Source organism: Psammomys obesus, unplaced genomic scaffold (assembly GCF_907164565.1).
Source record: "Psammomys obesus unplaced genomic scaffold, mPsaObe1.curated_primary_1811, whole genome shotgun sequence".
NCBI classification, from domain to species: Eukaryota; Metazoa; Chordata; class Mammalia; order Rodentia; family Muridae; genus Psammomys; species Psammomys obesus.
Window position 1 is genome coordinate 6,681,030 of NW_026590859.1, and position 24,663 is coordinate 6,705,692.

Here is a 24,663-nt window from a genome sequence, read left to right on the forward strand (position 1 = left end):
GGGCTGTAGGCAGCTGTGAACCACTGTGTGGATGCTGAGAAAGAACACAGGTCCTTCTACAAGGGTGGTAAATGTTTCCAACCACGGAATCATCTCACCAACCCATGTTTCTTTCTAAGAGTATCTGAAGCCACCATCCACAGGCATTTCTTGTTTGACAGCTCCTACTGGCGATGATTTAAACTTCCTGCACCATCTCAACCTGAGCCTCAGGCTCTTCCTCACTGCTTCAGTCATGAGATAAGCCCAAAGATAGCAGAGAGCAGATACTCTCTGGAGACCTAGCTCTTCGCTCTGAGACCTCTCATTTCCACTAATGCCCCTGCTGCTTTATGCACTTCCTCGCTGCACGTCCACAATTTGCATACGCATGTGGATGGGAAGTAAGTACGCCCAACTAAAGAAGGCCCAAATCCATTTCTCCCCACCAGGATGGTGATGAATTGTCCCCTCAAAGCTTTTCTGACAGATAGTGGAAATGGTAGCGACGGTGGCCAGAGGATGTCCTAGTTCCCCCATGCAGAAAAGTATTCAGCGCACGTAGTAATTATCCATCCGTCTCGTTCACACTAAAGGCATGGCAATGCAATTTTAGCCTTATAATCAAGACCATATGACAAAAACCAAGGCCATTAGGGACCAATTTCGAGCATTCTCTGCAAGACAATGATTTTCCAACTGCACTTACATATGCTGAGCGGTTGCCTCTGCATGGCTGCAGCTGCTGCCATTTAGGTAACCCCTGCTTTCCAAAGCCTTCCTTAGCAATGCAAGAGTGCAAACTTTCAAAGCCTTGCCGGCTTTCCCCCCTTTCGTTATCTTTTTTTCACTTCCCAAAGCATAGAAGGAAAATGCTGAGGGTAAAATGTCTGCTTGTGCCAGTGACCATATATTCATGGGAGCTGCTTCCCTTCCTTCTTCTCCGGCCCGTCTCCCTGGGCACAATTCTTCCTCTCAACCCTGTTAGCTTCCCTCTGAACTAAAGGGAGACCTTCCAGACCCATAGTTATTCAGGTGCCTTTTTGACTTCAGCACCTCAGGTTCAGTGACATAACACTGTTGTCTCTGAAAGGACATGATGTCATCATAAATCACAGAACTGTGCAGGCAACACTCCACTTTATCATACAGAAAGGATGTAAATAGATCTTCAAATCGTATACAATTTAGCTCAGATATTCTCATGATTTATTTTAAAATAGCCAGCACATTTTGGGGAGGAGAGATGACTCGGCAATTAAGAATACTTGCTGCTCCTCCAGAGAACCTGAGTTCAGTTTTTAGCACTCATATCAGGCAATTCACAACCACCTATAACTCCAGCTGTAAGAAGTTCAACACCCTCTTCTTGCCTCCAAAGTTACATAACACACACACACACACACACACACACACACACACACACACACACACACGTAATGCTCGCTATTATTTATTCATCTGGAAGACAATGAAAATCATTAAATAGCCTACATAAAATGAAAAAAAAAAGCCAGATGCTATATGATATCAGCATTCTTTTGGATTTTCTATGGACCCACCCTCTTCCTAATTCTCAGTTGGTGAGAGAGAGATGGGGGCAAAGTGAGATTACCCACAGGTATCAGGATGTCAGTTCACAGTCACCTCAGCTCATTAGTTGATAGGACACACTGCATCGTGATTACCTCACTTCACCATGTTTTCAAATTGTGAGACACCTCAGGGAGTAAGACCCTGGAGCTGTAAGGCTGACGTCCTGAGGTTCATCCCCACAGGCTGGACGGACAGAGCTCATGCCTAAGATTTGTCCTCCAACTTCATATATGGGCTGTGACAGGAACGCCCACACCCATATTCACAGCAAATAAGGCAATCAATAAATACAAGTCTTTAAAAACTTCTGATATAAGTAAACTATATACTCTTTTCATCAGTACTTTAAAAGCAAAACTGCAGTTTTTAACACTGAAGTGGTATCTTGGCATAATGAAATGCATCTGAAACCAGAGCACATCCCCATTCCACTGAACACATGCTCATGCTTTCTTGGTGACCATTTTCCAGAATGTTCTGTGAAGACACTCAACTATCTCTGAGCCAGATCCATCAGAACCATGTTTGGTCAGCTTCACCGCGTACGCTAGAAATATCACCTTCATTCATAATTCTTTCAAAAAGATTTATTCACTTTTATTTTAGGTATGAGTATTTTGTCTACAGGTAATCTATGTGCACCACAGGTGTGCAGCATCCACAGAGGCTAGAAGAGGGTGCAAACGGAGTTACAGATCGAGAGCTTCCATATGGGTGCTGAGGACGGAGCCCAGGTCCTCTGCAAGAGAAGCAAGCGCTCTTAATCCCAGAGCCATTTCTCAGTCCCTTCTCCTGGTTCTTGATGCCTGATATGACAAACCCCAGCACTTTTAAGGAAAAAAAGGACAGAGAGAATTATGTTATTTTCAACAGAAAACACCCAACAGCTCCTCATGACTGGATTTAAGCAAGTGTTAACAGAATAATCTTATATGAAATTTGTCAAAGATCATGGCTTGAGCAATTTATACACGGAACCATAGTCCTGTGACGCGATCAGGCACTGAAGGTAAAGAGACGTGTGCCTTGGAACACCAAGGCTATTGTGTACACATGGCTATAACCCTTGCTCACATACACTCCCTCAGTGAAGACCCTTGCCAGCTGGCAGGCACGGGGGAAGGTGCCTTTCTCATTGCATCTCAGAGGAGAGTCTGCCAGAGTGTGTGGGGACTGGGAAGGAGGAATCACCTGATTCCACCATCAACAGCGCCTGGAGCTGCCCTCCCCTGAAATCTGAATCTCATGAAATGTCTTTTAAGATGGTTGTCCTGTGATGACAATAAAGTCATCACATACTGTGTTTGGAAAGTGAGATGTCCCACCACAGACTCGGACGCTTGGATGCTCAGTTGTCTGTGCAGCTGAGAGGGCTGGAAACCTCCAGGAGACAGAGCCTTGCTGGAGAAAGTGGTTCACTGGGGGTGGGTCTTGAAGCTTTGTCCTCATCCTGACTTCCTGTTCAATTTCTACTTCCTGAGTGGTTGTAGTACGACCAGCAGCCTCCCACTCCAGTCGCCATTCCTTCCTCAACATGATGGGCCAGGTCCCCTTGAACTGTAAACCAAACAGGCCTTCCCTGCCTTCTCTATGCTGTTCATTGACTATTCAGTCACAGCCTCAAGGAAACAAACGGAAGCAGGAGGAGCTGGCCTGTGCCGTGTCTAGCTCAGTCATGGATAACAGGAAATGCCCAAGGCATTTGTAGGACATCATAAAACTGTAAAATAAAAGTGACTGTGAGCAATGCCTGTGCCAACTGAGTGGCTATCATGGGTCTGTCACAGGCTTTCAGTCAAGGAACAATTTTAATAAATAAATGAAACTTTAGAATCCTGTAAGTCTTGAAATTATATATTTTTTAATCTTGTGGGTAATGAAGAGCTCAGGCTTATAAACAGGCTTCAGAAAGAGTGTATCACTGAGATCCGAAGTTCTGAACAATGAACAAACTTGGCTGTAGGTGTGGGGAGTCATGTTCAGGTTCTAATGGTTCTTTCCTGAATTGGGTCTTCCATCTTCTGTGTTGACTGTTTCTCATTTTCTTTATGCTATAAGTAGTAAAAACCTAAATCCTTATACCTCCCCTTTTGTGTTTCAATACTCCCTGTCTACAGGGCCATAGCTAGTCTTTGTAAAATTTGAACACCTAACCCCCAAAAATTTCACTTCGGCTGATGTGTCTTCTCCAAGCTCAGGACACATTTATCTTTTTAATTAGAACATTCATTTGGATAACTAATATGAATCTCAAATGTTTATAAAAATGATTCTAGTTTACAACCTTTAGCCAAATCTACCCCCCCTTCTAATTTTTTCCAACTTCTGGTAGCTTGAACAAAAACTTTGGTGATGTTGTCCACTCTCTCTAATGTCTCCTGTGTCCAGGTCTCATCGATTTACCTTTTCCATCCTGGTCCATGCCATCATCACTGCTCTCCCAGACCACTACAATGGCATCTGTGTTTCCATGTTGGCCCTCTCCTCTAGGACAGGTAGACTTTCCTTTTGACAATGAATCTCTCCGTTACTAGTAAGTGCATTAGTTACTGCTTACAATATAGCACGTCAATCTTAATGTTTAAAATTTAGGGCTAGGAAGATGACCTCGCCGGTGAACTGCCTGTCATGCAGGAGGTCCTAAGTTCAGATTTTCAGTGCCCACATAACAGCTAGGTGTGACTATCAATCCAGCACCAGGGAAGGTGAGGCAGGCCGATCCCTGGGGTTTTCCTGATGGCCAGCCTACCCGAATCAGTGAGTTCTGGGTTCAGTGTGAGACCCTAGCTCAGAAATCCAAGTGGTGAACAACTGAGAAAAACAACCTACAGTGACCTCTGGCTGCCACATACATGTGCACTCACACAAATCCATACACACACACATACACCACACATATGCACGTACATACACAAGCCAGGTATAAAATTTGATACATTTTTACAAATACATCCATTCTCAAAGCCATAGCAGTTGAGTAAGGACATTATGGCCACTCTAGAGGTTCCTTCTGACATGGTCTAGTCAGTCACCCGGCAGAGAAGGTGTGGTATGGTTTCAACTTCAAAGCTTTCCTTGACACAGTCCAGGAATTTACAATAAGAATAAGAACACACTGGGTTGTTTTGGGGGGTAGGGTGGGGTGGAGATATTACCTGGTTTCCTTTTTCACAACACATGGTAGAAATTTTGATTTCTTATAAACTTCCTGTGTTTCAAATATTTGTATAATCTCTCTCTCTCTCACACACACACAATTTAAGCTCATATCCTGTTCGATTATTACATGTTTGGTTACTGTCAGCAGGAATTTTATTTGTAATGTTTCTCTCCATTTTGTCGAGTATGACATGCCCCTTTGCTGTAGTGTTAAGTCACCTTTCCTTGATAACCAGTGATTCTGACATGTTTTCATGTGCTTACTGGCCATTTCTATATCTCCCTTTGTAATATGTCCGCTCAAATCTATTTTTAAAGAGTGACTTAAAAAAATATGTCAAAGAGCATCATTCCTCTACGCAAAGCAGCCCAAAGCCATCCGTATCTCCCAGTACAGGTCCCAACCCTGACATGTCCACAATCTTCTGGACATTCAGTCCTGAAAACTCATCCTCATAGGGCTGCCTAGCCTATTGCCAATACCGCAGACATCAGAGTCTACCAGCAACCCATCACCACAGCTAGAGAGCCTCCTGTCCCAGACATCTGACTGTATTCTCACTTCCTTTTGGTCTTTCTAGAACATTCTACATGAAATAGCAACCACACCCTCAGTTTTCTTTATACTCAATTCCATTGCCTCTCACCAGGGGACTCAGTTCACAGGTACGGAAGTACAGCAGGCCCGTGAGAGCTGCTGCTGGCTAGCAGGCTCTCTCAAAGCCTCATGCTCACTTAGCTTCCTTACAGCCCAGGACCACCTACCTAGGGTGTCACCCACAGTTTGCTGGGCTCTCTCTCATCCATCGAGGTAGCCCCTCACTGACACGTTCAGGGAGCAATCTAGATGACCCGTTTCTCCAATGACTCTAGGCTGTGTCAAGCAGCTAGTCAAAACTAACCAGGACACGTGCGAGTCAAACACTTTCAAGAACGAAATTAAAAATTGTGTGCACATACGGGCCATTGGCTGGGATGTGAACTATCCCCCGTGGGCTCACATCTGTGCACTAGTCCCCAGCTGGCAGCACTGCTTTGGATGTTTTTTAGGAGATGGAGCCTTGCTGAGGATATGGGTCACAAGAGCCCAGTCTGAAGTTGTAGAGCGCGGCTCCGCTTTCGGCCCGCTCTCTCCTCCCTCGCTGCACAATGTAACCGGCAGCAGCACACCTACACGGCGCCTTCCGCCCCACGGTAGATGGTGTGCCTTCACACGCTGAGACAGACCTGCTGTCGGCTGCTTCCTGTCGGTGCTTGGTCACAGCGATGGGAAAACGATGAGTATATAGAACTGACTGTGTTTACGCACCTGGGTATACACAGACATTAAGGCCCTGGTAAGTGAAGTAATAACAAAATGGGCAAGGTATCCTTCCTAAGTGCCTACTACATGCTAATCCTCACAAAATAGCCCCGAGGGACAGTCTTGCTTTACAGATTAGGTTGAAGTGACGAACATTTAAGCAAGTTGTCAAATCCTTATCACTAGTCTCTCCTACAGTCAGGATTTCAGCTTTATGATATTTTACCACTTTTCCTTAATAGTACACAGGCACAGAGGTGGGGATGTGTGTAAACTTAAGCTAGAAGTAGAACATTTTAAAAACAGTACGTAGGAAATGCAGTACGTAGGAAAAAAACATTCTGGGGCCTTGCATTGCTTTTATAAAATTATTATAATTCATCTATGTAGATAATAGATTTTTTTTTTTTGGCCATAGTAAAACTGAAAAGTAAAAACACATCACAGAAGTACTGTGCAAAATGTGGGAATCCAAGGAGCCGTCCTGTATCTAAATGCCAGTGTAACCAAGACTTACTGCCAAAGCACAAAGTCCTGTAAAGCAGCTAGCCCCATACCCAGCCCCACTCCTCTGAAGTATAAATACTACCTTTAATATGCAAATACTATTCTTTGATTTCCTTAGCAGTTTTATCACACAAAGGCATTCTGAAAATATTCTGGTTTTTGTTGTTGCAAGATAGCACTCTACAGTTGTGATGGCTAATCCTGGTTGTCACCTTGACAACATCTGTTATCAATGAGGGACTTTTTTATTACATCATTTGAGTTGGGATGAAACACCCTAAATCTGGGCCACACCTTCTGGGCCCACATGAAAGGAAATGGAAGAAAGCTTTAGCTTGTTGCCTACTTGCCCTCACCCTGCCTGGCAACTTCACCCAGCCTACAACTGAGGCATTCCTTCACTGGCATTAGAACCTACCCTTAGATTCCAATATGAACCAAAGACCAGCAGCTCTCTAGGAATTTCAGGAGCCCAGCACTAGATTAGGACTGCTGAGTCATCCACTCCTGTGGGCTGAACAACTACCAGATTCTTTGCCTTTCCACTGGGAGACAGCATCGTTGGGCCACTGTCTGTAATACACACATATACATACATGTATATGTGTGTATGTATATGTGTGTATTACAGACATAAATGCATATACATATATGTATATAAACATAAATGCATACATGCATACATGCATACAGCCAGTCTTTCAGTTCTGTTCCTTTACACAACCCAGGACAGCTGTGTGAACTCCTCTCTGGTTATTTCTTGCTTCCTCAATAGAGAGCACACCTTTGATTCACTAGTTGCCATCATCACAAATGTCACAGCTCTCCTGCACTTCTCTGTGTGAATGCATTGCATTGTTCATCTTCCTGCTGACACCAGACACAAAAATATGCAAGAAAGCTATTGCTTGGCAGAATGTTATTTATCCAACGAGAGACTAATGGATCAATGGCATCATACAGGGCTCTAACACCAGGCCCATACCAGACGGAAACTCTTATCTAAAAAAGAAAAACCCATCGCTGGGAGGAAAAGGTGGACTCTTCAAGAAGCAGTTCCTGGACAATTGAGTAATCTTAAAGAATCTCCTCCCAGCTCTCCTCACAACAAAAAATTAAGGCCTCCTGGAAGCTGTAAAGAGCAATCTTCTAAATCCTGCAGACAATACTAATGAATATTTTTTATGACTATCCAGCCATCAAAAGAATATTATTCTTACAATAACTAAAAAGTAAGCCATAAAGGAAAAGATAGAAAATTCAATCTAAGTAAAAGAAAAACACCATCAAAGAACTCAACAGAGAAAAGAGGAAGATTTACACTCTTAGAAAATATGTAACACATTTGTTATCTCCTGTGAGGAATTTGTTTTTAAAGTACGGTCTTGACTTTCCCCAGCTGATTACAAAGGGAGTGTCTCAACCTTCCTGTTTATTTAGGTCTTTGCACAACTGGAAGAGGAGATGGCAACACACTAACTAGGCTTTTATTTTAGGCTGCTTTTGTTGCAGCCTGTGTTAAATCCTACCTTGCTTCAAAGGGAAGCAGCTAACCATAGGTGGCATTGTTGTAGCACACATCCTGTTCTCGATTACCCGTACAACAGCAAAGACTGACGTGAGTAAAACTTCATTTAAGTTTTTTAATTCCATTGAATGAGAAGGTCATTGACACTTCAGTAATTGCTATTGAAAACCATTTGGCTGAAAGAGAAAACACGTACGCACACACACACATGCACACAAAATAAATTGTGGCATAATCTTTATTACAGATTACTCAGTTTAAAAGAATTACCCAGTAGGGTTCTCATGATAAGACCATATTGCAATTACTTTGCCTAGAAAAAATTTTGATGATGATTCCTAAACAATAGCTGGATAATTTATAAACTCTAGACAAAATTCCTTTTCCCTTTCTCCCATCCCTGAACTTAGAAAGCCTAAGTTTTAAAGCTTTGTGCTGATTCTCACACAAAGAACTAGAAAGAACTTGCCACCGTTTTGATGTAAAACATCCCTGACAGGCTCATGTGTGTGGACATTTCATTGGTAGTGCTGTTTTAGGAGGTTCTGGAACCTGTGGGGAGGGAGACATGGCTAGTGCAAGGGGATCTCTAAGAATGGGATTTACAGTATTCTATCCCATCCTGCTTTGGTTCCCTTTCTGCTCCTTGGTTGGTACTCTATGAGAAGCCACTTCCGAGATCTGCCACCACTCCTGAAGAAGCAATTGTGCCATATCACCTGTGCCATGAGGAGCTGTATCCCCTGAACCCTGAGCCAAAGTAAACCCTTACTCCCTTCAGATAGCTCGCTCTTGTATGGCGTCACAGCGACACAAAGGTAACTAACACAGGGCTGATGAGGCAGCTCTGGTGGTGGAGTTCTTGCCTGTAAACATGAAGCCCTGAGTTCAGTGTCTAAGGCCGTGTAAATCTCGACAAGCAGAAGGAACAGAATCAGAAATTCCAGGTTTTCCCTTGGCTACATGGTGAATTTGAGGCCAGCCTGAGTTATTTTGTATCATGCCAAAAGGGAAGGAAGGAAGGAAAAAAAGAAAGGAGGGAGGGAAGGAAGGAAGAAGGAAGGAAGGAAGGAAGGAAGGAAGGAAGGAAGGAAGGAAGGAAGGGAGGAAGGAAGGAAGGGAGGAAAGAAAGTCAATAATACAGATGTGATGCAATGAAAGAAGGGACTTGGAAAAACAGCTGTTCCCTTCAGACAGGCGGCACACCAGCAACCGGGCTCCGCAGTGGGAGCCCTGCTGTCAGGTAATCACTCAGGACCGGTCGCCTGTTTCTCCCCATATTGGAACACTGGGATCCTTTAGGCTCCTGTGATTTCTCCTCTGTCTTCATCCCAAGAAGGCAGGGCTTAATGAAGGTATATGTCTAAAGTTCCCTTATCTGTGAATGTTTAAAAAGCATGTTCCCATTTGAGTGTGGCATAGAAAGGGGTGCTGACGAACGCCTCAGACCACAGCTTTAGCCTGTAAAGCCCTGCATCATTGCCTCATCCTTAGAAGAACAGGCAGTGAAGGTTTTTGCTGCTAAATTTTGAACGTTGCTGTTAAGTCTAAAAAATCCTGTCACTGAAAAAACAAAGCCAGAGAAACAGCAGAATGTGTAATGAAGCACAATATAAGGAATCATCAAGATCGAATTGTTTTGAAGCTTTCTGAAAAGCTGTTCTGTTTCACGGCTACCTGACCAGTGCTACCTGTGGAAGAATGAGAGCTCAGACAAGAACAAATGAACAAAGGTGTGGAAAACAGCAACCAACAAACGTATAACCATGAACAGGGCCTGATGGTGACAAGCAAAGAACACCTATGCATAACATCCCTCTTCCTACAGGAAGATAGTGGCTTCTGATGTTGCAACTTACGATCCCAAACACGTGGGTTCAAGACCTACCTGCACCATGTATGTGCCACAAGGCCAGGGGCACTTTTTAAAACTGCTCATGGCTGTTTTGTGAAAGGGGGGGGGAGAAGATGAAATTCAGCGCACTGACTTGAAAAATTAACCAGGTGCTGTGCTTGGAACACGTTGCACACTGTAAGGCACGGGGTGAGCGTGGTTTGTCTATACAGAGGACATGTGGGTTTTTCAAATGGCAGGGAAAGCAACATGCACTAGGCAACAGGAAGTGTCTAGAGTGTAGTACAGATGACAAGAGCAGTGAGGGAGCTGCCTTCTGAGGCTATAAACCATCATTGCTTTAGAGAATTAACCCTGCCTACAATGGAAGGGAGAGGTAGCAGGGCTGGGTGGGGCTCACTAGCCAGCTCCACGTCCAAACACTCACTTGTGCCATCTCTCTTGGGGTCTCTGAGGACTTGGAAGCTTCAAACTACTCCCCACTGTAGCACTAGTTGGCTCCCTCTTGCAAAACTTGAACTTGTCTCTCTCCTTTCATTATCTCCAAATAAAGTTTTTAAAAATGAGCCTCTGACCTATAAAAGCCTTCTAATCACACCGTGGCAAACATTAACTATGCAGGCTGCCCTTCAAGAGTCTTAGAGGAGAAAAGATAGAACTGCTGCCCACTGATTCCCCCACAGGGTGTGCGTATAAGGATTTCTCTGAGCAGTGCCCTGTAGTGAATGCTTGGGGAACACAGTCTCAGCCTCGAGAATCTGTTCCATGCAGAAGAGGGACATTACTCAATGCTATGTCATGAAAGTAAGTGATGTGAAAGTGCTCATAGGATTCGCAGGAGACAGGGAAGTCAGGCAAGGCTATCAGGGGATGATAGCGTGAGGGTGTTATGTTAAAGAGGAAGACACACCAACTAGACAAAGCAAGCATGGGTGATTCTAAGTAGATACTCCCATGGGCATGAGGATCCAGACCCTGTGTTAAACAGAAGCCAGATGAATGCAAGGATCTAAGAGGGGCAACAGGGCAGGCTTACTGGGTGGAAGGCACCAGCAAGAGATAAGCCATAAACCACGGAGAGGGTCAGACAAGACTCCTTGAGACTACGTAGGGCGTTGGTCTTTATCTTCTGGACCTATGTGAAATCACAGGGATAATACAGGCAAAGAGAAAGGAGATCATAGAACCAATAGAGCTGCAGGTGGAAAGAGGAAGGATGCCTTACCTGGAAAGACCCATCAAAGAACTTTGCTTTCTGCAGACATAGGCATGCTTCAAATCTTATCACTCCCCTTCAGAGGGAATGTCTAACCTGCTCATGGCTGCCTGTACCCCACGGGCAACTCTGCTGAGATACTCCCAAGCAATGAGGAGTTTCGACCATGGCCATCAAGGGTGTAGTATGTGCTTGCTGAAAAGAGGACATGTGCGGAGAGGGGAGGACGGTGGCTGACCCAAGAGGCAGACCTGGAAAGAAAACTCATCATCCAAACTTGCTCTCCATTCTGGTCCAGATAATAGCTGTCTACATTAAAAATGTCTCTACTGTTAGTAGTTCTGTATTTATAAAAGGAGAAAAGAAGGGGGAAAATCGCTGGCAGGGAAATAATAATAAAATGTATGATGCACAGAGGTGGTGGGAAGATATAATGTTATTTTACATATTTGATATAAAGCCTAAATTAAGCCATAGAAAAGAGGCCATGAATCTTCACAGCCTCATTATCACGCCTTCCTAAACCTCAAATACAGAAAAATACATTTCATAAACAAAGACCCAATAGGATTTTAATAGTACAATAAATTTCAGAGACATTTGCACTAATCACATTTCCTTACTTTTTTTTTTTTCTAAGAAATTCCATTTGATGGAGAGTCAGATTTTTGAAAGAAGGTACAAAATATCTTTGGGGAGCTAGTTGTTGATTAACCGTGGAAATGTAAGCCAAATGTATTATGGACATGTCAAGCACTATGCAAGTTAATATACACTTGCATGGCTGGTGTCTCTCCCTCAGCCATAGCTTCTTTGTGCCAAGGGTTAATCCCCAAAGATCCCCGAGAAACATGTCTTTTCTCTAAACAATGTGGATAACATGAAATTCAGACCTCAACATGAGCTGTCAACACTGAAGGTGTTCTATATGATGCTGGCTGTTTTCCAGCAGATTCCTGCTTTTCAATCCCTATAGATGAACTTCCAACTCAACATCCCCTGTTTTTCAGCACTACCTCTGTTGGAAAAACCCTGGCTTGAATGTCAGGATAATCTCACACTCAGAGACACATTCACCTAACAGGACTACCATAGCAGAACAAGATGGTTCTTAGCCTGTACACTACACCTTACCTGACACGCCTACAGCTGTGTTCCGGTGGGTACGATGTCTACAGGGCCAGGGGTGTGCTCACCTTGGGTTATATCCCACGTCTAAATCTATGTCCTGGAACCCCAATTCCCTACTTGGCTTGTAAGCCTTCCTACAGCCTGAAGGTGTCCTGGTCCTGAAGGGTGCCGCTCTTGTAAATTGTACTAAGTGTGTAGGTATGCCCACAGCCCGCTGGCAGGCTGGCAGTGCTGTGGTGGCTCTCGTAATGCAGCTGTACGCTAAGGCTCATTCCAATCTAAGAGTTCTAAGTGAGCAACTGACCTTCCAGGCCGTTCTTCTCCAAGTTCACTGCACTAACAAAGTTCCTGAAGACTGTTACAATACAGATTCAATCAGTCAGGGGTGGAGACTGGAAGCCTGCGTTTTCCAGGCACTCCAGAAACTGTGGCACTGTAGTATGCAGCCCACACTTGAACCAGTGAAGTAATGACATGAGCTATATTTGCCAGGGAAGAATCTGGCTGGAGGACAAATGTCTGACAAAGGCTTGTGGCAGCCACGCATTCTGCCCCCAGCAGTAGCCCAGGCTTCGCACACACCTTCAGTCTGGTTCTGTGAGGGGTCTTTATCTTGTTGACATACTCATTGCTTTTCCTTCATCCTCAAGGCCTACTTCGTTTCCTAGAGTCTCTTTAAAGCAGAAGCTAGCCATGGAAAGTAGACACACCAATGGGAACAGGCTCATTTGTGTCTTGGACAGAACACTGTCCTGCAGGATTCCACTCCCACCCCTTTACCTCCCCCCCCCCCATTATCCACCTCCAGAATCAAGGAACCTCAGCGTACTTCTGCTGAGAGTAAAGCCAAACCCACCTTTTTCTCTAAGAGTGCCTGAAGACCACAGCACTGTGGAACACTGCACAAATAGCCATCAGTTGCCAAAGCCAATCGACCCCACACAGCATGGTTACCTTCAGAAGCACAAACACTGTGTGTGTAAAGCGAGAAGGATAAATTCTCGGCCCATAGACTCACCAACCAACCACTTCCTGTTTGGCCACAGACCTCAGCACTTCCACGTGCCTACCCATCTTAACAAGACTCTGTGACTTTTCCTAAGCAAGATAATTTTGCTTCCGTCTGACCACTGTCGCTTGAATCTGAAGTTCTCTAACGGTCTAGAATGTGGAGTGTCTTCATCCGCTCCTCTGCCTTCTATCGACCTACTTTGGTGGTGTCTGTTCAGATAGTTTGTGCATTTTTAACTGGATTATTGGCTTTGTGTGTGTGTGTGCCTTTTGGTGAACAGTCCTTGACTGGATATGTTGCCTGCAAATCTTTTCTCATAGCGTGTGAGCTTTATCTTCCCATTTTCTTTTGGAGGACAGTGTCCTTCACGAAGTACTGTTTAAATTGTATGGATCCCACATGTCCTTCACTTACTAATTGTACTGTTGGAGTCACCCCAAATTCATTGCCACTTTAGAGGTCAGTGACACCTCCTCGCAACCCCTGTTGCCTTCCAGGGGTTTTATACTTATGCCTCTTATATTTAGTTGTGTGAAACATTTTGAGTTCATATTTGTGAAGAATATAAGATTTGGGTAGGATCTTGCTACTGTGTGTGGACGCCTGCTGTCCCAACCTCATTTGGGACCTCTCTTTGTTCTCCTTTATATTACCTTTGTTCCTCTTTTCAGAGATCAATTGACATTTTACCGTATTTCTGGGCTCTCTGCTCCGAGTTATCATCCTTTAAATCTATTCTTTTCCCAATATTGCCGTGATTACCATGCACTTCTGGTTAAGTCCACCATCAGTCCTCCTCCAGCTCTGCTCTTCTTCAATACTGCATCAGCTATTCTAAGTCTTCTGCAACTCTGTGTGCATTTAAGAATTGGTGTGTCAATACTACAGAGTAACTTTCCGAGATTTTGACAGTTGATGCATTGAGTCTGTGGATGAGGTTTGGATGAACTGACGTACTGTTGCTATTAAGAATGCCTACTCATCGATGTGGAATAATGATCTGTTTATCTAGCTCCTTGATTTCTTTCATGGGTTGTATGGTTTTGCTCCTACAGATATTACCTCTGTTTTGTTAGATTTCTGCCTATACTTTCCACCTTGGGGCCTGCTAGCAAAAAGGTCTGACTTGCCATACTTTATCTGGCAGGGCTTTTCTCTCTGCTTCCACTCTTCCTAAACTAGCTCCTACTGGACCTTCATGTCTCATACATTCTGTCGCTTTGTCTGGGAAATCTGAAGAACATGACTTCGTTATTCATACATTCACACATTCCCTCATTTCCTGTCTATTGAGCACCAGTTGTTACTCTGAGCTACGGTAGAGACATATCATTAATACTATCATAGAAGTTATATCTAAATGGTGGGGGATGCAGTAAATATTAAAGGAAAATTGTTCTGCCAGTGGCCTCTATGTGGAGATGCCCACTAAGCACTGAATGGTTAAAGGCTGAGGCACCTCCTGGTGTCTAGGTTACTTTATTTTGGGGCTGGCTTTCACCTCCATCAAATGGGAGGGGGGGTGCATACAGAGATAAATCACTTTTATTTTCTACTGACTGCAACAATTGATCTAATCCAACAATGAGTTCACCTTCAGCGCTTAATAAATACCTAATTGATTGACTGGCCGGTGTTTTAGGTGCCTCATTTTTAACTATTAGGCCTTCCATAGAAATCTGAAAACAGGATTTTACGTCTGAGATATGGTGTGCCTTTCAGAGCCCACATGGGTGGGCACCCTTGAATCTGAAGGGAAGCAAAGGCACAAAGGAATATCGCCACTTCTCCCCACACAACCTCAGGGATTTTGACAGTTTCAGCCTTTCTGCCTCCACTAGAAGCGGGTTCAGTGGCACCCCTGTTCATGCTTATCTTCTCATAATCTTTCGGGTGTTTACCAACAGTTTTAAAAAAAATGCCAAGAGCTACCAGGAGACATGCTAGAAGAGCCATCCAAGTCTCACTACCAACTGGAAAATCCACAAACAAAAAACGAAGATGAGAAAAATGCATCACTAAAAATCTAATGTGCAGTTGGCTAAATGATAAACCAATTTGAATTAGTGGGTACTAATTGAAAAACTGCATGACAAAGTATTTTCCCATTAAGGCAGGAATTTGCTGAAGGCATTTTCAATTATTTATCATGCTTCAGTAAAAAGCCTCACCCATCCCAACATCTTGTCAGTTTCAACTTTGCCTACTGATCGAGTTTTTAGCACAATGGCTACCTAGCCCAGTGACTTTAAAAATTATATGCCAATGACCTTGACAACGTTCTCCTCTTTTATGAGGTTTTTACCTCCTCCCCAGTCCTCATACCTAACTGCACAGATGCTTAACCTGAGAATCTAATTATTATCTGAGAATGTTAATATTTTAACCGTATCCTGGCTTAAGTGAAGCGAGGGACTCGGGGTTCACTCTTCTTTAGGAGGCAAGTAGAATATTTAGAAGTTCTGACCAGCTAGAAGGACGTTTTAGATGAAGGACTATCTCCCTTTGAAGTACACAAATATTTGAATGTCCTTTTTCAATTGCTTGGATAACTTGCCCTTCTCAAAATCGGGGCAGAGGTGACTGCTGGGAGCCAAAATTGTGGATTCCAACCCTACAGGGGAGGGAATATGTCTGGAACATAATACCCTGTTGGTGCTCAATAAATGTTTATTAATGAGCCCCGTTTTCTGACCCAGGCACAGAGAATAAATCTAAGGAAGGAAGATTATGCAAATAGACAGAAAGGTCACCCAGCCCTACATGGGGGTGTGGCCCGGGTGGGGGCAGAACCAAGTCATTCAGGTGACAGGACATCCTCCAGGGTGTATAGTAGTGACCCTGGCAACCCTCATTCCAACAGTTATCTGTTCCTTCCGTTATGAAATCATGTAGAACATTTCAGTCAGTGGCTGCAGAGCTGGTGCGGGTGGGGGAGGGGTGCTGCTTTTTCTTACAACGGTTTACAAAGATTTGTGGGCCAGAGAAGTTGGTAGAGAATAGAGAGGGGAGGAAGACTCAAACCGTGACCTGGAAGGACCATCAGCAAATGCTGTTCCCACATTATGTAATGGTGGGATGGAGAGTGGGCACGAAGCCAGGCCTAAATAAAGCACGCATACCGTCAATAGTTTGCTGAGAGAGGGAATCACAAGCCCTGCGAACTCATGTCACCCAAATGGATGCCATCGCACAAGGGCCTCTTTGTGCCAACGGTACCAAATAAAATTTACTTTGTCCCATACCAAAGAGAAAAGCCAGGGAACAGTTACCAGATACCTCCTGAGTGGTATGTGTGCCTTCCGCCATTCCGGAGGAAGTGTTCGGATGAGTTGACATCAGTCATTAGCCATTCAAAATTATTGTTTTTAATCTAGTAAGTAAAACCCAAATCTGCGACGATTTGTCTTAATAAAATATTTATGATACTTCAGGAAGATAGCTAAACAACTCTCATCTGAGAAAGAACAATGAAACACAACTGAATTGATTTCTCCCAAGTAGGACACACACCTCAAAATATAGACAGACAGAGATATTGTGAAAGTACAGCTCACAGACGCTGTCCCTTTTTAATTGAAATCTTATCTGAGGTGAAAAACCAGCTCTGTACCTTCTGCCACACTAATCTTCCCTAGCCTGGAGGGCCACAGCTTGTGAATTATTAAACAATCATATTTGTAGCTGCAAATTGATTTCTGAGAGAATCCATATTGATTGAGATATTTAAGACTAATGATTTTGAGGTTAAGGTGTTTCGATGTTATTGCGTGTGAAGAACTAAATGGATAGGGCTTTGTTTTGTGTTGGAAGAATATAGATAGATAGACAGATATTATAATATATATATTATTACTTTCCATGAATAGACTTTGCCAGTCTCTTTGGCCCTGAATCCACCCACCAGGTGGTCAAGGGGTGACACACTCTTTCTAAATATTCCCTAGAACATGCTGCACTAACTCAGTGCCAGGGGCTGCCCACATGCATAAGAAGTTGGTAACTGGGATACCGAGTTGACTGGCTAGCAGCAGGGGTTTGAAGCCATGGTGGCAACCGTTGCTTGCATTGATCAATCTTGCTTTATTCTAGAAAGTCAAAGAGTGCCCTGAAACCACAGATGAAAGTGAAGTAAGCCAAACTGGGTGTTCCAGACACTGGTCACCAAGACGAATGCACGCCAAGGGCAAGGACGGAGGGGCTTCCGTGCAAGTCAGCAGCTCCACCCTCACATGCTCTCACATGACTTAGTGATACCCAATGGCAGGACCAGAGATGCTGCATACTGACTCAGCTCCTCGGAGGATCAAGATGCTGAGATGGTATAAGCTACAACCCCAGCATTGACCCAGGAGGACTGCTGGAAGATGCTAAGCATGCAGGAAACCCGAGTTCCAAGGCCTGATCTTCCATTGACTGGGTAAGCTTGGCCAGAGCACGACCAGCAAATGACCTCCTCCACACTGTCCAAAATGAGCTGTAATCCCTACTGCATATACTCATTTAGAATGCAATATGCAAATAAAGGTTCCTTAATCTTGAGAGAACAGTTCAGGTCTATCTATTTTTCTGGTGTTTTAGGTGATGTTTTTTAAGTTGATACTGAAGCATATGTGCATATCTTTGCATGCGCACATGTGTGTGGAGGTGAGCACGCATATGTGAACACAAGCATAGGCTAGAGATTAATACCAGATACCCTCCTCAATCACTTTCCACTTTACCTTCCTTTTGGGTTTTGTTGTTTTATTTTTTGAGACAGAGTTTCTCTGTGTAGCCTTGGCTGTCCTGGACTCACACTGTAGACCAGGCTGGCCCCAAACTCACAGAGATCCGCCTGCCTCTGCTCTGAGTGCTGGCATGACAGGAATATGCCACTGCGCCCTGCTTCTGCTTTGTTTTTGAGACAGGGTTTCTCGCTCAACCTGAGGATCAATAGGTCACCGGACTGGCTGGCCTTTGAGTCCCAACGATCCTCCTGTGTCTCTGTGCCCAGTCCTGTAACTGCAGGTGTATTTCAGGCTTTTTCACACAAGCTGATGATTCAGCTTGGGTCCTCAGGCTAAGTCTGACTGATCCCCCTGTCTACCCCTAGTCTAAGGGTTTAAACTATAGGCTTTATCTCTGATTCAAGAGTTTCTTCCTCTTATGTTACTTTGAAACCATCACCAAAGCCTATTTGCACAGCTTTCTGAGTACATCCAGAATTCACCTGCTTCTCCTAGCTCTTTGTTTATCTCTGCGGCCCAAACTACTCTCTCCTTTTTTCTGGAAAAGGCAGTAGCCTCCTCGTGGTATTCCTTCTCTGATTCCACCCCTTCCTCAGTCTACTCTCCAACAGCCGCTGGAATGAGCATTCAGAAGCATACAACCACACGGCTCCTCTCTCTGAAATCCTATACGTGGTTTGATCTCAGTCAGAGTAAAAGGCAAGGCCATGACACTACCTAAGGACCTACATGCCCTGCTCAGACAGCCCCTCTGTTGTCTCCTCAGCAAATATCACTTCAACACCATTGCCAACCTCTAGTCCCATTACCTGGAACCCCAACAACATAAAACATGTAATTCCTGTGAGTCATTTCCCAAATAGGGCCTCTCCTTGAGCGGTCTACTATAAAACCACAACTCAAACCAACCCCCTCATGCCTCTTGTTCTTTCTTTCTTTTGCTCTCTTTTTTTTGTTTGTTTTGTTTGTTGGTTGGTTTTTGGTCCACCAAGATATACAGCTCATTACTGTCTTTGAATCATGGCCAGACATGAATGAAAGCTGTATGTAGCCAAGGGTTTTCATGGCTGTGCCCCAGTACGCAAAGCAGAGCTGGGTCAATGACTGTATGCTAAAGAATAAAAAGATGGGTGACTGACTTCCAAATCAAGCCTGCACACTAATGTCAGTCTTGATTTTGAAGGGTGGTATGTTCCTCCCTATTGTAAGTCCATTGCTGAATCATCCCTAATCAGTCTATCACTGCCAATCAGCCACAAGCTCTGCTGTAACTCCAGAGCTTGAAAAGAAAGGAACCTAACAGCCTGGTGTACCAGCATGTACCTGTAATCCCAGCCTTGAAGGCAGAGAAAGAAGGACCCCTGGAGTTCACTGGCTAGACATTCTAGCCAATCAGTGAGCTCCAGTCTGAATGAGAGACACTGTCTCAAAACAGAAGGTATTTGAACTCACAACTGCTGTGGTTGCTGACACAAAGCTGCACTAGATCAAGCTGTTCATCATCCACAGGTTCCAGCTGTAGCTTAAGACCTGCAGGCAACTGATGGCTACAGGGGGAAGGAGAGTTTGTTCCTTCAGTGGTGAGGCCCTGGTAGGTTGTCTGTGGTTTGGGGAGTGGGACCCTAGCCATGTGCATAGAGGCACTGCTAGTTAGACTCATTGGGCTATAACAAAGGAGGAATAAGAGAAAGAAGAAGAGGAGGAAGAAAAAGAGAAAAGTAAAGTGGAGGGGAAAAGGAAGAGAAAATAATTGTGGAATATAAAGGTAACAAAGATGACATGAAGTTAGGAGGTTAAGGGAGTATTTGTTGCGGATATAAACATGGTTTTGTTTTGGTCCCAGGTGTGGAATGTGGGACTGATTCAGATGGTCCACAGCAGCAGACTATTTGCCTCGTGTCGGCTCTGAGAAGAGCTCTTTGCCAGCTGCAGATAGTTTAAATCTGAGGACTCTGAAGAGAGAATAAACTCCAGAGCCCAGAGAGTGAAGAGCCCCGGAGAAAGAACAAGGCTTCTCCTGCTTCCTCCTTGCGTTCCTGCTTGCTGTTGTGAGACAAGAAGTTGGAGATCTGAAACAAGGACTGATTGGCTGCAAGGAAACCAATGACCTTAACAAGCAGGAAACAACTAAGAGAACTGTACCTCCTCTCCCACTAACCCTGTCTCTCTCCTACCTGGTGCTGGGGTGCTGGAAAGATTGGAGTAGAGTAGGGGGAAAAGAAATGTTAGTAAAATAGTTTTTAAAACTAATGCCTACAAATGGCGCTCCATGTTGAGCACCAAATGTTGTGAGAAACAATGACAAAAATCCCAACTGTTCTATTTTACCAATAAGGGATCAGGAGCCAGATGCTGGCTCAGAGAGGCAAAGAAAGCACCTAAATGACCTTCCTTCTCAGCCCAGGTCCGGATGGAATAAACCAAAAGGTTCACTAGTACAACTGACAGCCCAGGAGGAAAAGGCCAAAAACCCAGGGCTGAAGGCTTGCTAGTTCAAAGCCCAAAAGCCAGGGAGCTGAGGATCTGAAGCCTAAGCTAAAGCCAGAGCTTAAACAAAAAGCCCTTCTTCTCCACGCTGTCTTAAATACCCCTCAACCCAAAGTCCCTCCAACTCTTTATTCCCTGTCAGCTGGTTTCTTGCTCCACCTTTTGACCTAGGGTTAACTTTATTAGATCTGGTATACTGAGAGCTCTTGGATTAAAGGTGTGAACTAGGGCTGGGTGAACCACAGCATAATCACCTGCTTAAAATAAACAGAAAGTTCTTGGATTAAAGGTATGAGCTAGGGCTGGGTGAACCACAGCATAATCACTCGCTTAAAATAAACAGAAAGTTCTTGGTTTAAAGGTGTGTGTTAGGGCTCAACCAAACCAAACAATAAACAGGGTTTTACAGGTCACAATTTTGAGATTCACAATGAGATCAAATATCCTGCAACAAGTATATGCCAGAAGAGTTGAGAGGAGGAAAGTAGGTAATGTAAATATATTGTATTCATGTATGAAATTAACAGAAGAAATAAAAATTTAAATCATCATCCTCTTCATAATAGAAGAAAAACACCCAACTCAAACTTTGGCTTCTTCATTTCCATGCATTGGTATGTACATACACCAAACACACCAAAAAAAAAAAAAAAAAAAAAAATTCAAGTGGAAGTAGATGACCATAATTCTCTCACAGTTAACAAAACTATTCATATAAAGAACCAAAGTTGGTAACATTCAACTATATTAAATTCTCAAAAGAAACTGGCTATAACAGACATGAGCTTCTAAAGCCACCAACCACTCAAGGACATGGACCTGAGTCTCATGGGTTTTTACTTCCAAAGTAGGAGAGTGAGCAGGAAAAAAACAAAAGCCCATCTCCACTTAACTTCCACAGAGATTCCTAAGATTTGTAACCATAAACCACCTATATGTCTGTCTCCAGTGTTCTCTGGGTGAGAAATAAAAAGCCTAGTTTATAATTTTTTAAACAGAAAAAAAAAAGCTGCAGCCCTTTAAAACTTCTCAGTTGGAAAGGGCTATTTTTGGTCAATGATCTATTTTTATTTCTGCTCTGCTGTTTCTTGAGGAGCCCAATGACAAGGACCTGTCCTTCAAAGTTTTCATCTGTGGGCACAGAATTAGCATTTTCAATGACTTTCCCTGCATGCACTACACAGGTCTCTCTCCTCCCATCCCCCGTGCAGTTTGTCTGTATTTTGCTCCCCTCAGGAGAGTGAGGGCAGTTCCTGGGATAACCTCCCTATTTTCTCCCAGAATTTTTTCAGGAGGCTTAAGGAATTTACAAAATTTTTAAAGGAGTTGCACAAAAGATTTAACTCTCTTTTGATGTCTGCTTCAACCATTGTCACTGGTTAAGTTAGCAACCTCATTTTATGACATTCTTAATAAATTGACATATATGTGTGTGTATATATTCATATTGATTCTTCAGCAAAGCAAGTTAATGCTATTATCTTGGCTAGAGCGCTCCAAGCAGCTGTCCTCGCCAGCATTTTTAATAAACACAAACACCAACTTGGAACCCAGAGAGAAGGTAAGATTGTTTTCACCCAGGCTACTGCTTAATACAACCACATGATCAGATCAAGGGCAGTTCTAGAACAGAAAAGACCAAAAGGAAGAAGATCCATGTAGCTGCTGGTCAAGCTAATCTTCAGAGGAAGGAAGCCAGAGCTCACTGGAAGCTGGTACAAGAGCTCAGGTAACGGGAGCCATAATTCTTTTATCGTGATGCAGTGGCTTTGCCAATTGGTCAGATGATCTTGAAGGCCCTTTCCTTTATTCTGGCCCAAGTCTCCATGAAGTCAGAGACAAATGACTCTCAAGCACTTTGGAAATGCATGGGGCTCATTACAGAGGCACTCATAGAATGCTGAACGCATCTGCTTCAATTCAGAAGTTGATCTATCCCGCTGCTCTACTTCTAAGCCATAAGGGAAAAGGCTGGAGACAAATAGATCTGGAATCTAATCTATTTGATTTCAAAGAGCCATCCTTAATCGAGCAGGCTAAGAAGCGAGCAACGACAGGCAGAGAGAGCAGGACTGATGTTTTATGCCAGGGCTGTTTGTTGTTCAGCTACTTCATTTCCTAGCCCCATAGGAGTCTTCACAGACACAATTTTAAGGAAAGTAATTTATAATTTCTTTCCAAAAGATATGAACCTTGTTCTTTGCTTCAAAATATCAGCATCAAATTAAGCTTTTTTATATACACATGTGTAGGTGTAACTGTCCATGTGTATCTGTGGGAGCATACTGACAACGGCCAGAGGAAACCACTCAGTGTCCTTTTCTATTACTTCCCACTAGATTACCTTAACACCAGACCTCTCATTTAATCTGTTTCCATACTGCCACAGTGCTGAAATTAAAAGCACAGCTATATCCAGCATTTAAAAATCACATTTATTTATTTACCTGGGAGAGTGGAGCACAGGGGTGCCAGTGCAAACATGTGGAGTCAAAGGACAACATTGAGGCGTTAGTTCTCTCTTTGCCAAGTTCTATAAGTTCTGGGGATCAAATTCAGGTGGTCAGGCTTAGCTGCAAGCATCTTTATCCAGTGAGCCATCTTGCTCAGCTTTGTACACAGATTCAGGAGATCTGAATTCAGGTCCTCATGCTTTGCAGCAAATATTCTCACCTGCTGAGCCATCTCCCAAGTCCTGAATTAATCTGCAACAAATATTTAGAAGGGAATGGCTTTCCACGACGGATCTGAACCCCCCTCTAGATGTCTGGTAGTACCACACCGTCCCTGAGGGCCAAAGAGTACGTACTCTCTTACACTCAACAAGAAATCCCTAAAGCAAGTTCCTCAGCAAAAGGTGCAGCTAACAGAATCACTGCTAAAGTGCTTTACAAATGCAATGGAATAAAAAAAAAAATGCCACAGAAGACATACAATATGAAAACTACCAATTGCTCCAGTTACTCGAGTGCCCCAGCACCTCAGAAAAGAAGATCCTTCTCAGTGTGTGTACGGAAGCGGCCACTGCCCTCTCCACCTCTCCCCCAGACTCTCTAGTTCCACAGAAAGTTAAGTTGAAGAAAATCTGACTCCGGAGCTACTATCAGATGACACAAACTGGAGCGGCTCTCTCAGGTAATGACTCAGTATCCTTACACTTCCCCTCAGAGGCTACAACCCTCACAATGAGTGTGCACATGTCTGTCATTTACCTGGCAACATTCTTGAGAGTATTAGCCCAGCCTCTTCATCATGGCCACACTGAAGATAGATAGATAGATAGATAGATAGATAGATAGATAGATAGATAGATAGATAGATAGATAGAGCAGCTCTGATTTCCAAAAGATGGGCCAGGGAAGTAGTCACAGCAGTTTCTTTTTGTAGGAAATGAACGCCAATCACACCTGTTTTTATTACCTTTTAATAATGAGGGACTGCCTCTGACATAATCTGATTGGCCTGCTCGTTGATCACTTCCCCCTGAGGGGGGAGCAGCCTTACCAGGCCACAGTAGAGGACAATGCAGCCACTTTTGATGAGAACTGATAGACTAAGATCAGAAAGGAGAGGAGAACCTCCCCTATCAGTGGACTTGGAGAGTGGCATGCATGCAGAAAGAGGAGGGAGGGTGGGATCGGGAGGGGTGGAGGGAGGGGCTTATGGGGGGATACAAGATGAATAAAGTGTAATTAATAAAAAATTAAAAAAAATTAATGAGGCTCGAGCTTTGTTTGGTGCATCAGCCATAGACTTCACTCAAATGATTCTGCTTCCTTTCCTACAGCTTACATAAAGAGGCAGAGAGAGTAAGCTTAGAAGAGCAAGTGCTGCAGGGAAAAAGTAAATGATATTAGAGCTTTCCAAGTTTTTCTTATCTCAATTATTCTGATGATTAGGCCCCCACAGTCTACAGAAGCCACAGGCATGCACGGAACCATTCTGTCTACACTCTGCAGTGCCATTTACAGTAACACCCAGAAAAGAATCAACTCAGTCTTAGCCTCTAGGTCTCTCTCCTCTCTGTGGTGTGACTCTGTGCATATGCCTATGATTATTTGAACGTCTGACTCTCCTCTAGGCACCATTTAATAAGTAATCTCCATAGCCCAGTGGTCTAGTTGTCCAGTGGGTGGGAATAATTAACAAACTGGATAGAT

The 24,663-nt window shown here is 43.8% G+C and overlaps 1 protein-coding gene across 9 annotated transcripts in view; it reads right to left on the reverse strand.

Moving 5' to 3' along the window:
- Esrrg (estrogen related receptor gamma) overlaps positions 1-24,663 on the reverse strand; it is a 569,612-nt gene that overhangs the window by 437,950 nt on the left and 106,999 nt on the right. The gene's annotated exons all lie outside the window — the stretch shown is intronic.